Genomic DNA, 15,671 nt, shown 5'->3' on the forward strand with positions numbered 1-15,671 from the left:
CAAAGTAATATTTGCACTAAATATATATATATATATATATATATATATATATATATATATATATATATATATATATATATATATATATATATATATATATATATATATATATGCCTGGATTTCAGAAGTTTTGAATACATTATATGCATGTGTAGAAGTTAAAAATGCCATGTTTTTATTTCAGTCTAACTCAAATTAAATTTACATACCGTCCCGGACTATTTTGAACCTGTTGTTCCAAGCGTCCTAATTTATTCCGTCACGTGGCGATATGAATAGCCATCACGTGGTCCTAATTACGGCTAATGACAGAGCCGAGTTTGTCGCGGGGAGGCAGGGGACGTGACGGATGTGAAATCGATAAACGTATCAATCAAACGGTTCCCCAACCCCGCGATTGGTCTTACCTGCCCTGAACTGCCTCTTAATTGATAATCGATTGATAATCGAATATAGAACTGTATCATTACCCATGACTCTACAGTCACCATATATATATTTAAAAAAAAATTATTTCTCTTTTAAACAACGCAATCGTAAAACACAACCCATGCTCAATTATTCCCCAGCTAAAAATGAATTAAATCAAATCAATCAGTGATCGATCGATCGATCAATCAGCCAGACACCCAGGCAGTTCGCATGTAAATCGATGACTATTATAGCTAAACAAACGCCAGGGCCCCGACTCTATTCAATTTAAATTTCCATATTTCGCCCATCAATTGAGGGCTGGGGTTGGTGGCATCCAGTGAGAACCTATTCACCTTTCAAACTCGACTCGCCGTTCTTTCAGCCCTCGCTGTGGGGGAGGGTGGGGGGGGGGGGGGGGGGTAGTAACAATCAAGAGTTGAGGGTGGTGGTGGAGGGGAAGAAGACAGAAACAAAGCAATATCTATATCTATGTGATCTATATGCAGATATCAGAAAGGAACCGGGCGCATGACGAGGGTGCAAAGAACGATTTACTCTATAATAAAAAAAAAAAAATAAAAAAAATAAATAAAAAAAAAAAAAAAAAAAAACACGCACCACAGGTCACCGTTTGACCTTTGTTATCATTTGTCTTACTCAAGGGACACAATTGGTCCGTTCAGAGAAAAAAAGGGAGACAATGCTGACGTATCTGATTTTCATTTATCATTTTAAAAAAAAAATCCCCCTTTTCCAATTGGGCCACAGACAAGTACCGTCCTGTTGAAGCCTTAAAATTCGGAGAACCCTTTCATTTGTACCGGCAGGCATAAAGAGGAGACAATATCCGCCCCCCCCCCCTACCCACACCACAACCGCCAACCACTTGTAACTGCTGTACCCCCCCCCCCTACCCTCCAACCCTTCAACCGCCCACGTATAAAAAAAAAATTGGGAGACCCGAAAATAAAACGGGGGAAAAAAAAATACCCAATCGACTAACAGCGGATTTAAAACGAAATAGGGGCCCTGTCTTCTTTTATAAAGCCCTCGAATAATTTATTGGAATTATATGGAAATAATGGTGTTTAACTGGCCCATTTCCTCACCCGAGAAATACAGAACTAAGACTTGCTACGGTATTACTTCCCCTCATTGTCGCGGGGGGATAACTGGAAAAAAAGAAACAATTTATCAAGTCTGGTAGAGTTACGTCCCTTATGTGTCGGTGCACGGAGTAGTTTTAAAAAAAAAAAACAGAATTGATGTCCGGTGTGATTAAGTCCAGCCAAATGACTCAAAACTCAGAGGTCAGTCTTGGAGTGACCACAGCGTCCCCCCCCCACCCCCCAAACAAAAGCGTCACGTTGTAGTCAAATCCGTTTTGATGGTACCGCGGGTCGAAGTTCAGGGTCAGACCCGTGTGTCACACATCCCCCCCCCCCCCTTTCGTCACAAGGACACGGGTCCGGCCGGACAAATTGAACGATGACGAAGGGGCCGCTACTCTCCAAGACGCCCTGTCAACACCCTCTCAGCGGCGAGATGATGGAGAGACTTTGGATCGCGGCCGAGGGTGGGCCCATCTCCAGGCAACCGACGCCCGGTGTTTGTGGAGGGGTAGAAATATGTGGAGCATACTGACAGGGTTCAGAGGTCGCCGGTCCTGATGGTGATGAGTAACCAGGGTAAACATTCACAGATACTAAAAAAAACTATAAAAAAAACTAAAAAAAAAAAACTAAAAGAAAAAAAACCACCTCAAATTCCCAGAGAAAACAACGCTCGAGTAAATAGAAAACTGTGATTGGTTCCTGGAGCCGTCGACAGCCGAGCTTTGACAATTTTCGAGGGTCAACTCGAACCCTTCACCACAAGAGTGCATCGACTAAAGATTGGGGGGGGGGGGGGGGGTAGTGTTATAGTAACCAACTACTGGGCGGGGGGGGGGGGGGATTTACTTTATTGCAAACATATTTTTGGAGAACTAATTCTTGAAAAACAAAAACCCATCTTTATGGTAATACTTTGTTTAATGTGTTTTCTCCAACGGTAAAACCATGTTAGGAGGAGAGTTAGTATTATGATTAGGGACAAGGACTAGGGTTAGTCCCCTTACATACATTGCGTTCTTTAATAAGTACCCCAAAAAACTTTTTCTGAAAAAGAAATTATCTAAACAATTTTTTTTTAAATTACCAAACAACTCTCCATGTGTATATATTTAAGCTTTAAGAATTTAGTTCAGTTTGTAAAAAAAAAAAAAGAACTGTCTTTTTCTCTGAAAATAATTGCTTCAGAAATTACCAACACAGATAAGAAAACAGCCAAGATTATGCACGTCCCCGCCCCCTTTTCTTTAACCCTGAGGTAATCCAATGTAAAATATTTATAGAACGTGCCCCTCCACCCCTTACTCTCACCCCCCCCCCCCCCCCCCCCCCCGCCCCAGACGTAATCTCAAACCAAAGCCCACCACAGTGATAAGTGTGTTTACTAACATCGTGTGCTATTACCACCCCTACATCTATCAAAAGTGTCAGGCAAAATGTTTACAATGCTGATTCCTCTTATCTACAAAAGGAGGGGAAATTGAAAATTTAAATTAATCGTAATTAATGGCCCATATCACCGATCCCCCTCCCCCCAGTGCGCAGCCCACCTCCTACCCACGGGCATATCACGTTTCCTACAATCAACCACTTTATCGAGCGTAAAGGACAAATAAAACCTAGGGGGTAGGGTGGGGGGGGGGGGAGAAGCACGGACGATGCATTGAATCAATTAAATTTGTTTGCTTTTTAATTATTTTCACCTATCTGTGCGCGTGATTAGATAGCAGTAATTAGCACAGGCTGACATTACAAGGGAGACTATCAGGGGTTGGGTTAGTTGCAATACTTCCCTCCCATTAGTATTTAAAAATATATGTATATGTATATGTATATATATATATATATATATATATATATATATATATATATATATATATATATATATATATATATATATATATATATATATATATATGATTATTAAATGTTATGTAGAATTATACGTATGTGTATAGAAACTGTAAGAGGAAAATAATGTATGAGGAAAATAATCAATGAATGGCTTTTCCCAAACACCCCCCCACCCCACCCCTTCCCAGCACACAGGAAACTTGGCCCCATGCATCACCCCTCTCCCCCCCCCCCCTCTCCCAATATCTCGATGCGATGGCAAAAAAAAAAAATATCCGTCAGAATTCATACATCTGCCATTCACAATTTCAATATTTGGACAGAAATTTCCAGTCCATGTTATCCACGGGATCTTTGCCTCGCCTTAATTCATTTATCGATTACATCACTTCTAAGCTAAGGCTATTTATAGCCCATGGCTTGCGCATTTCTTCTGCGCACACACAAAAAATATTCCATATTGAAACATATTTTACTGACGATACCTTGCGAGAAAATGCAATGGAATCTAAAATGACGATTTTATCTGGAGAAATATTTTTTCAACATCCGGTTTTTCACACCATCCACCATGCCCAACCTGTTATTACCCCCGCTAATTAACTACCCAATCAATAACAACAAAGTAACACCAACAACTACGCTACAGTCGCAACCATTTTCTGACATTTAACAAAAAAAAATAATACTACTCTTCCTGTTCTGCTTCCCCCCCCCCCCCCAATACTGTAGAACGTGTCACGTGATTACCGTAGATAAACACGACGAGTGGACGATTACCGCGGGTAGGTGTGGAGGGGGGGGGGGTGGCAAGATGATCAAAAGACGCGAGGACGCGCCGAGAGCCGGGTGGAGCTGCTCACGAGTACCCAGCACGGTCGATGTATCGAGCCTCGTAGGTGAGTACACGGTGCGATCAAACAGGTCGTCACGTGACCTACTTCATGCGGTGAACAGGTATTGGGGGGGGGGGGGGGGTGTGGCGACAGCGGCGTAGCTCAACTTAATATGGAATGGTGTTCAGTTTTATACATGAGTGGAAGGGGGGGGGGGGGGCGACACCGGCGTAGCTCAACTTAATATGGAATGGTGTTCAGTTTTATACATGAGTGGAAAGGGGGGGGGGGGGGTTGAACGGTGTTATAATTACCTAAGGGAAATTGACGAGGGCAGTCAATAAATAGAATGAAAAGAATATGAGTAATGTATATACTCAGAAAGAAAACGTTAAACATATATATTTTGTAAACTAGAAAGAAAATCTTAAGGATAATGTAAATAAACGAAAGGATAATGTAAATAAACGAAAGAAAATGTTCAGGATAATGTATATAACGAAAGAAAATGTTAGGATAATTTACATAACGAAAGAAAATGTTCAGGATAATGTATATAACGAAAGAAAATGTTCAGGATAATGTATATAACGAAAGAAAATGTTCAGGATAATGTATATAACGAAAGGATAATGTAAATAAACGAAAGAAAATGTTCAGGATAATGTATATAACGAAAGAAAATGTTCAGGATAATGCGAATTAGAAAGAAAATGATAATGTGAATAAACAACAAAGAAATGAGCTCGTGACAGGAGCGCAGAAGACATTTTCAGGGGACGGAACTCGGGAAATGGAAATATCTGGTGAATAGATAGATATTTATAGCGTGCGCGTGGAGTAAACGTGTCTAGGAGGGAGCGAGGTCTCATGGGAGTTTGTTGAAGCAGTCATTTCTGTGACGTAAGATGGGACTGATCATATTGCTAGGATGGGTACGTTTAGGGTGGGTAGGGTGGATGAAGGGAAATAGGGCGTCTTGGGCAAAGGAAATATGTCGTCTTGGATAAGGGGAATAGGGTGTCTTGGATAAGGGGAATAGGGTGTCTTGGATAAGGGGAATAGGGCGTCTTGGGCAAGGGGAATAGGGTGTCTTGGACAAGGGGAATAGAGCGTATTGGATATATAAATATTGCGGCTTGCAACAAATATAATCGTGAATACGCTATTTTTGAGTGAAAAGGGTAATATAAAGATATCAGCCGTTGATTGGCAAAGTGTTATGGTTTTTCTGTTATTTCTCAATTGCTTATAGGTTTGTACAACTTATATACACACAGACACACACAAAGAGGAAGCTAAACAAATGACGTGAACGGATTCGAACCCTCGCCTCCCACCTCGGGACGTGTAAGCACTCAGGTCCCAGCGAGGGTTGGGTTCTTACGTTCAGTCCCGACCCTCAAACACCCACACAGTCTGGGCCCGTCAGGGCGGGGGACTGGGCTAACGAACGTTCCAGAAACCGAACTTCCCATCCGACGACGCGGAGACCGCTGATTGAAAAGGCTACGTTACCCTCAAACTCTGATGGACAAGCAACCCTTCTGGAACTGGTCGAACCATATTCTACCACCCCGCATCGATTCCATCTTCGGACACAACACACCGATACCACATTAATAACCCAGTATCGATACCGCAAATAGTGTAGCTAATAACAGTTTATTACACAACGTTTCATTCGCAACGATACACTGGCAGGGTTACCCAACCGCATTGGGTAATCGAGTACTGGTATCGCACGGGCTGAGCTTGGGGAAATCGACGCGAGTACAGCGTGAAAGGAAAGACGGGCCGATCAATTACCTAATCAATAAATGTTCAGTCCGTTAACCGTCTCTCATTCTTCACGACTTCCTCCCCTCCCCCCTCCCTCCCTCCCTCCCAGTTCGCGGAGTAGCATTTCTCCCTCGCCCCACATCCCCCCATCAACGTAATATCGGCTTGCGCTCGAAATTAGTAAATATACGAGGAGGCAACGAGAGCATAAATAAGTTGCGTTTTTTTTTTTCGCGATGCCGTGAAATGTTGCGATAGTGGAATATTGGAATAAAAATATGGAGGAATGTTTTCAATAAAGAAAACGTTAACTGGGAGGCTGGTATTTTTGGGTCACGGAGAGTTATGCAAATCATGTGTAAACTAGCATGAAACATATATTGAGCTTGTTTATGTACATTTATTTTTTAATGTGTATATAGTTAAGAAAACAAGTTTATATATTTATAACGGTTGGCGATTGAGAGAAAAAAAATAACTTTGGAAAAAGATACTTGAGGAGAAGGAAAAATAGTCTAGAACAGTGGTTCTTAAACTGGGTTCGATCGAACCCTAGGGGTTCGGTGAGTCAATCTCAGGGGTTCAGCGGAGGTCAAGACATATACACGATTAATATGATCGGAATTTGTCAGTGCGGAAGATAGAACTATTAAGAAGGGTTCAGTGAATGTTCATATGAAACGGGTGGGTTCGGTGTCTTCAAAAAGGTAATGAACCATGGTCTTGAGAAGACTGACTCAAGACTAATGCTCATCTTCTTCAAGAAACATTGTGTTGATATCTCTTCGAATTATCTCTCCTTAAAGATCAAACCAACTTCAAGACATTTCAATGAAGTTTTCAATTTCTACCCATAAAACAAACTTCATACTCCAACATATATTCAAGTATAAAAATTTAGAAGTTTAGGTTTTTTAAACAATTCTTAAAAGGGGCTGAAAGTCGAGGCACACTCTCTGTACGGGCGGTATCGATTCCACAGCACGGATCAGACATAGATGGACTTGTTCTGTTCAATGTTTACTGAATAAAGAACAGTCCAGCGACTGAACAAATAACGTAAGCTTTTACCATCGGTATCGATTACGTGAGCGCCGATAAGTACCCGCTTCGCACACTAGCGTTTTGTGACATGAACGTTTTGTACCTGAAAATGTTCATAGTGCTGAACTTACTGTTCATAAAAACTATTTTTCTTTGAACTTAAAGTTACCATATGTAGGACATCTCATAATATATTGTAGAAGGCGGAAACCAATTATTTACGAAAATAATTTTAAACATGCTAGAACACAAGAATAAAACTAACGCCCAACATTTACTTATAGACTTTTGGTATAATATTAATATCTCATAACCAATTGGCTTGTATTAATATTCACACCCCTAAGCTCCCCTAAAACCGTTACTCTACTCCTCCCCCCCACCACCCCACACCTACCAGTACCCTTCACACAGCTCCCTTATAACCCTCACTCCACCACCCCCCCCCCCTCCTCTCATATCACCCTATTCCCCTAATACCCAAGCTTTCAATTTTCACTGCCACATTTATTTCTCCCATGAAGACAGCCCCCCCCCCTCCCCCCCCCCCCACCTCCCCACACACCATACCACCCCTCCCCTGTCCACCCCCTATCTCCGAGGCTGACCTAAAGCTGGTTCCCAGGTGACCGATTGACCCATAATCCAATGTGGAGTTGTGCTGGACATCTACAGGAGCCGCTGGGCTGGCTACGGACTGGGTCAGTCACGGTACTCAGGACATTGGTCATCAGGGGATGGACACACAAGCACACTGGTGGACACACAAGCACACTGATGGACACACAGTGGATGGATGTACTCACAATAGATGGACGGACACACAACCAATATATATATATATATATAGACGCACAACATATAGACGCACACAGATGAATACTGATAGTCGCACAATAGACGGACGGATATAAACTTTATATGGACTCGCAAGAATACTGTTTGTCAAAAATTAGATAGACGGACTCACTGAACACAGATGGATACACAACCAATTAGTGGACACACAATAGACAGGCGGACACAGAAGAATACTGATGGTCACACACAAGACAGACAGACACACAAGAACATTGAAAGACACACAACTGATAGTTGTATATAAAGTCCAATGATGGGCACACACCTAATAGACACACATGAACTTACTAACTGCAAAGAACCGTTAAATAAACACAATACCGAAATGATGGACACATAAAAACCGAAAGCTGAACACAAATGTAATAAATAGACAAGACTGATACATGGGCATTTAAATAGATGGATACACAACCTATAGATGGACATTCAGCAGATGGATAAATAGATGGATACACAACCAATAGATAGACATTCAGCAGATGGATAAATAGATGGATACACAACCAATAGATAGACATTCAGCAGATGGATAAATAGATGGATACACAACCAATAGATAGACATTCAGCAGATGGATAAATAGATGGATACACAACCCCTAGATAGACATTCATCAGATGGATAAAAACCCAACGGACAAATTGGTACACTACAGACACGTGTACATACAAGACAGGACCACAAAAATTATGTTATGGAATCTACAACAGTGATAGATAAACAGTATAATATATAACACAGTACTTATCATTGGGCAGTATTTTACAAATGTTTCCATGGCGCAGCAAGAGATGGGGGTTTAGGAGAGGGGTGGGGTACAGCTCCAGCAAGAATTTTAGAACCGTCATTTAATAGTCGGACGGACCTCTGGTTAATCAAGGCGGCTGTAATAGGGTCTGAGTGTCGAGCAGATCTGGCTGGGGATGACCCGGGGCCAAACAAATTTCACGTTGGACTGACCAGTGATATAGTCTGCCTCGGGACACTCACCCCCACCCCCCCCCCCCCCTCTACCTCATCCTTACGAGTTCATGCCCCTGCTACAATGTGGCGACCAATCATTGATTAATTTCCATTGGGTAAAACTTTTTTAAAATAAAGATATGCACCAATTTTCATTGGCTAAAATTAAAAATAAAAAAAAAAACTCGTGAAAAAAAAATTGTGTTTACGTAGATAAATTATTTTAGAAAATTAAGTTCATCGACCTTAGACCTCTGAATTTGAAAATAAACTGGTCTTGAATTATTCAACTACCCCCCCCCCCCCCTCACACACAAACACCCATCACCCAATCGCGTTCGGGTTAGATGCATGTATAAAAAAATATAGAAGAAGAAAACAAAAATAAAATATAATAAAAAATTGTGAGGAAGGAAATGAATATTTCAAGACGCGACGGAATCTCAGAATTTCGACAACTGGTCACACAGCAACCCGCCCTGGGGGAGTGGGATGAAGAAAGGGGGGGGGGCTACAACTGGTCACACAACATCCCGCCCTGGGGGGAAGGGGCGACAACGAGTTAAGGGAGACAACCTTTTCGTGTAGCCTGTACATCAACGCTGTATGCCGAGGGAGGTGATGGAGGAAATAAAGACGGAAGGTTTATTAGAAAAATATTTTTTGACGCTTGGGGAATAAGGGGAGAAATGATACATAGATTTCTAATTAGAAAAATATATATATATAGAAAAAAAGGAAAGATGTGCACTGTTAGTGTATTGTCGAATGGATGGAAATGAAATAGAATACATTTTTTTTAAGGTATGCCAGCGTTATAGATATGACAGGCATGTCAAGTTTTTAATGCCAAAAAAGTAAAAATAGAGATGCCCTTATTGGACTTGATCGTCAACCAAGAAAATGAAGTAGAGTTCACCATGATCATGAAGGCATAGTAAAGGCTATATACTCTTCTATCTTGACTCATAGCCTTCAATGGGGTAGATGAAGTAGAGTAAATCTGCGATTGGTTCACAGCTAGTCAGAGCTGGCCGAGGCTAGCCCACTGCTACTAAGATTTAAGGCCCAGAAATAGAATAAACAAGATGCAATCAGACTCGAACTCAGACCCTTCAGCTCAGCAGATATACACTCTACCACCACGCCACTCATTTACTAAAGGTGAACGTGTCAATCCTTAAACCAACAATGCCAACTCAAATGTAAATCAAAAATTTCTCCAAAATCTACTCAATAAAAAAACCATTCGGGAAACAAAATTTTATTTTTCTCAATTCCTGTCCAACAGTTAACCTTGTATTTTTAGCACTTCCGTTTCCCATCCCCCTCTCCAAAAAACAAACGATGCGTTATTTTGTTACCAGACCTTATTTAAGTACACCCCACCCCACCCCACCCTCGTCCTTTTCCCCCAGACATCCTAGACACATTAACTACCAACACGAAGGCAAACAAACTAAAAAGTGCCACAGGAATCCAATAAGAAAGAGAGAAAAAAAATCCATTCCTCCAAGCGCGGCTGAGCCATCTTCAACAGTGTCAAAATAATCTCAACACCAAACGCTAGCTGATGGGGGAATGGGGTTTTAATAGAAAACTTGCAAGCAAGCAGACTTGGCCAAATTCAAACTTTAACAAATAAAAAGTGAATTGTTTCGTTGATTTTTTGACGAGGATTTAACACAATGGGAGTTACACAATCTAACTAAAGTTGTTTATTTTTATCTTCAAAGCTGCATTTCTATTTTTGATATTGGGGTGGAGAATCCTCTTTATATTTTTCCGTTCTTGCCCAAGACATTTGAGGCAGATGAAGTAGAGTTCATCTATTTCAATGAGATTAGCGGACGGAGTGGATAGTGTCATTGCACAACACTCACTCGTCTTTATTTCTCTAACATAAGTCAGGTACTCATTAGAGCTGGGTGGACTCATGGATGTCTTAAACACTAGAACCGGAAATGGGTGGGTGTCCTTAACGTAAAAGTCGTGATACATTTAGTACATTAAAGAACTGGATAATTAACACCACATATGTTATGAAAGACGGTTGGGGTAGTTAATGGATAAGATACACATTTTAAACGTATACATATACTGACTTGTATACGTATAAAGTTAATATCGAAGGAATTTTTGCATAGAAAAGATAAGATCGATTTCTTTTTTTTAATGCAGTCTTGCAGGCGATAACGATTTTTCTGAGTGTGTGGTCGATTGGTGTGTGTGATCCTTAAGATTGTGTGAGGGTCCTTTGATTGTGTGAGGGTCCTTTGTGTGAGGGACATTTGATTGCTTGAGGTCCTTTGATTGGGTGAGGGTCCTTTGGATGTGTGAGGGTAATTTGATCGTGTGAGGGTCATTTGATTGTGTGAGGGTCATTTGATTGTGTGAGGGTCCTTTGATTGTGTGAGGGTCCTTTTATTGTGTGAGGGTCCTTTGATTGTGTGAGGGTCCTTTGATTGTGTGAGGGTCCTTTGATTGTGTGAGGGTCCTTTGATTGTGTGAGGGTCCTTTGATTGTGTGAGGGTCCTTTGATTGTGTGAGGGTCCTTTGATTGTGTGAGGGTCCTTTGATTGTGTGAGGGTCCTTTGATTGTGTGAGGGTCATTTGATTGTGTGAGGGTCATTTGATTGTGTGAGGGTCCTTTGTTGAGTTTGCAAGGTCTTGTGATGGGTGTGTTGAGTCCTTTCAGTGCCGTTTATTTAGAAATATAGATCATATTATCACACATATAAGATTAAATACTCGACGTTGTTACTAATGGGGACCTGTGTATTCAGTCTGTTCACTCACTCACACACATCGTGAATTTAATAATATTTTCTCATTTTACTCACGATCACACATATTCTATCTAAACAACTGAACACTCACACACATCGTGTTTAAACACCTGCTCAATCTACTCACGCTCACACATCATCTATGTTTGTAAACACCTGCACACTCAATCATACACATCGTGAATTTTAACACCTGCTCACTCCACTCACGATCGCACATTCTCTATCTAAACACGCGTCCAACCACTTCTGCCACCTCCGCAGCAGTTAGGGCTAGCGACACCCAAATCCTAACCGGAACTTTCCGGCAAACCGGCAACACTGAGACCGACCCCTGCCATTGTTAGAACGGACCGGCCCCTGGCTATCGGGTTTCCCCGCTGGTGGTTACTCTGGGGTTTCCCGTTACGGCCGAGTGTTTGCCGGTCCGCTAAAGCTTTTAACATATTGGCCCAGTACGTCTGAGACTAAATCGAAAACGAAACTAGGAATACACGGGTTGAAATAAACTAATGGGATAACCAATTAAAGTATTACGTTTCAAAGTTTTTAATTTTTTTTTTTTTGTTATTTTTAAAGCGAGGCCAAATTTTGGACATTTTTTTTTTACTTTAGTAAGTGTTTGTTATCAGTACTCATATGTTTGAGAAAAAAATTATTTACATTTGGTTGATAGATTCTTAACTTGACGAAACCAGACACTGCGATTGATTAAAAAAACTTATGGCTGAAGTGTATGCTATATGTCCACATAGTAATTATAGTAAAACCAGTGCTTTTTTCAGACTTTTCTCCGGATCCGTAAGTATATATTTTCTAAATAAATTATATTTATAGGGGGGGGGGGCGGTAGACGTGCTTGGGGTAGGGGGGTTATTTAATTATTAATAATGTAAATCTTCATTTCTTAGGTCAAAATGTTTGTTTTCTCTTTTGAAAATTCATAACCTATGCTACCCTATGTATACATGTAAGATTAAATCCAAACAAAACATACACCATTAAGATGAGCTATCCATACTCAGGTACTATCAATTGTGTTAACCAAAAGACTTGCTTCAAACATTGTATTCTAGTATTTGCTGATAACACATTTTTTTAACGATTCCCACTACAAATACACCATTAGCCATCAACTACCTTATCAAAAAATCTGCAATTAGTCATCGAATCGAGAAATTTAAACCCTTCTAGTCTTAAACCAAGAAAGAAGAATATCTTCCCCCAATAAAATAAATAACGGACCCTTAGACAGAGTCAAGCATAAGAAATTAAGTTTTAAAATAAATGGCTAAACGGCCATAAAAGTCGACCGCTCGTGCCCACGATAGAATGGCATCAAGACTCCTAACTGCCTGAATATGCATAAGGGAAGTAAATCCCACTCAAGGGCTATTAATCCTCAACTTTTACAGTGCATTAACTCGGCGAGTGTCTCAAAAGCTAGCTGAGCCGAGGCTTCATTTTCATTTTTTTTCTTTTTTTAAATAAAATCTTAAAACACAGATTCGGCCTGAAACTTCCAAATTCTGATTAAAATTCCCAAAAAAAAAAAAAAAAAATATCGAGTAGTCTTTTTTTTGTGTGTCCTAAATCGATTTGGTCCAAGTTAAAGTGGTCTGACAGTCCTAGTAGATAGCAGCGTCATCCAGCGCGCCGCACCATCCGCCGTTCAATAGTGGTGCAAACTGGTTTAGGTGATCAAATCACGAGCAGTGATCAACTCTGACGCGCAAGTCTGCGCAAATAAAAACCCCGGGCTGGGAAAAGGCACCGCCATCACGCGGGTGTAGATTTGAGTGCTAAATCTGGACACGACTGCACGTGCCAGCTGCGCATGCGCATTCAGGGCTTTTGTCAAGAAAGTGTCAGAAGACCGAAAATAATCACGAACTGCTGTTTGAGCACAGAAAAAAAAAAATTAGCGAAAGCGGTTAAATAAAACGGAGTTCGTCGTGAGTGAGTGCTAATCAAACAAGTACAAAGTACGCGCGCGTTCTGCAGTACAAAGTAAAGATAAACGTTGATTGAAAAGTATAGATGAACCATTTAGAACTTAAATTTTTAGAACCCACTTTGGATTGGATTTACTGAGATGAATTTCGGTTGAGCGTGATGGTACAGAGTTTTACAGCGCACATCGCACGCGCAAGCCTCGTTCTAAAAACTGCGTCCTTCACTATGAGATCCAACAAAACACAAACAAAATTAAACCCTCAACCCGTTCTTCATTATAACGATATTTTTTAAAAAAGTTTCACTGTAATCAAATATTGAAACAAATCGTTTCTCCCTAGATCGATAATTTATGTCCCACAACATCGATACATGGAACATTGATTTCACACGAGCGTTGAATCTCACCGTTACTATGGTAACTAAAGCAGTTTTACTCTTACCTATTCGATGAGCTGTTATCATTTTTAAATATCAAGAACGCAATAATTAATTAAATCAATACTTGATAACACTTCTACCAATTACCAAGATATAAAAAAATCGATACTACAGCAGCAATATGATGGTCATTATCAACTAATTTTGATCAATCCTCATCAATCGGCCATGTTAATTATTCATTGATTACTTCTCGTAATTATGTGCATTTAATTTGCCCCGACGCAACAAGTAAGTGCCGCGCAATCGATTACATCATCGAGGCTTTGGTGAGTTAATGGCGCGTGACCAGACCCCCCCTCCCTCAACACACTCACTCCAATCAGTTCAATATAACTCCCCAACCCACAACCCCCCACCCCACACGCATACATAAATCTTCTTACATTTTTATTTTCAAAATCAGTTCAATAAAATACTCCCTCCCCAAATTTTGATTCATCCCAATCAGTTCGATATTTTAACCCCCCCCCCCCCCCTCAAGTCTATCGCAGCCGGAGCCCCCCAATGCAGGAGAGCCCCGAGTGTTGGTTTAATCAGCGGAGCCCCCGAGCAGAGCCCCAGCGCGAGACGCCATTACCGAGGGCTCCTGAGGGGAAAGGGACGGGAAACTGCAGCAATCCCTCACTGTCAGGCCGAGTTTAGCTCTCGCGACCTCTGACACTCTCCAAACGATCCGCGATCATCCGCAAATTGAGTTCTTTAAGGCTTAGGTTAAAGCTGTATCCATCACCCACAGAGCCGGCCTCCGGTGGTGGAGTCACGGCTACATACATACATACACACCGTGGACTTACATATATATGCGGGACACAAGTACATATTGACATACATACACACCGTGGACTTACATTTATATGCTGGGCATAAGTACAATACAGACATACATACACACGTGGATATATATACACACGTGGATATATATACACACGTGGATATATATATATATATATATATATATATATATATATATATATATATATATATATATATATATATATATATATATATATATATATATATATATATTATATATATATATATATATATATATATATATATATATATATATATATATATATTTATATTTATTTATTTATTTATTTATTTATATATGGCACATAGTTATATATATATTTATACATGCACACGTGGACCTGCTAATATATACACCTGGCATAGGTACATAATAAATGCAGAATTAGTTATATAAGTGGGAGTAAGGTACATACATACATTAGTAAACAAGGCATAGTTGCATATATACACTAGTGATATATGCATTTATACATCCGGGATAGTTACATAAATACTCTCAGTATACTTATTTAAATAGACACTGGATAGATACATATATATAGGCGGGTAAGTTAAAAACACATACAACGCGAATAAATACATTGATGGAAATCTACGGGTCATTGCTCTGAGCTCAAACCCCTCGCTTACACATCAGGCACCGAGCTCTGGCACCACTCGGGCAAGAGTCACATCCATCGCGTGACGTCCAGTTATTTGTGACCCCCCCCCCCCCCCCTCGGACACTACATCTCTGGACGGATGAGGAGGGGGGTCACGGTGGGATTGAACTTCCGTGTCCGTCAACTGTTTTTTTT

General features: G+C 40.6%; 1 protein-coding gene across 1 annotated transcript in view; it reads right to left on the reverse strand.

Annotated features, from left to right (window-relative positions):
* Positions 1-15,671, reverse strand: part of LOC131931455 (ephrin type-A receptor 8-like) — a 49,726-nt gene that overhangs the window by 13,339 nt on the left and 20,716 nt on the right. The gene's annotated exons all lie outside the window — the stretch shown is intronic.

The sequence above is a fragment of the Physella acuta genome, unplaced genomic scaffold, assembly GCF_028476545.2.
Source record: "Physella acuta isolate Inbredline_101_S28 unplaced genomic scaffold, ASM2847654v3 ptg001973l, whole genome shotgun sequence".
NCBI lineage: Eukaryota > Metazoa > Mollusca > Gastropoda > Physidae > Physella > Physella acuta.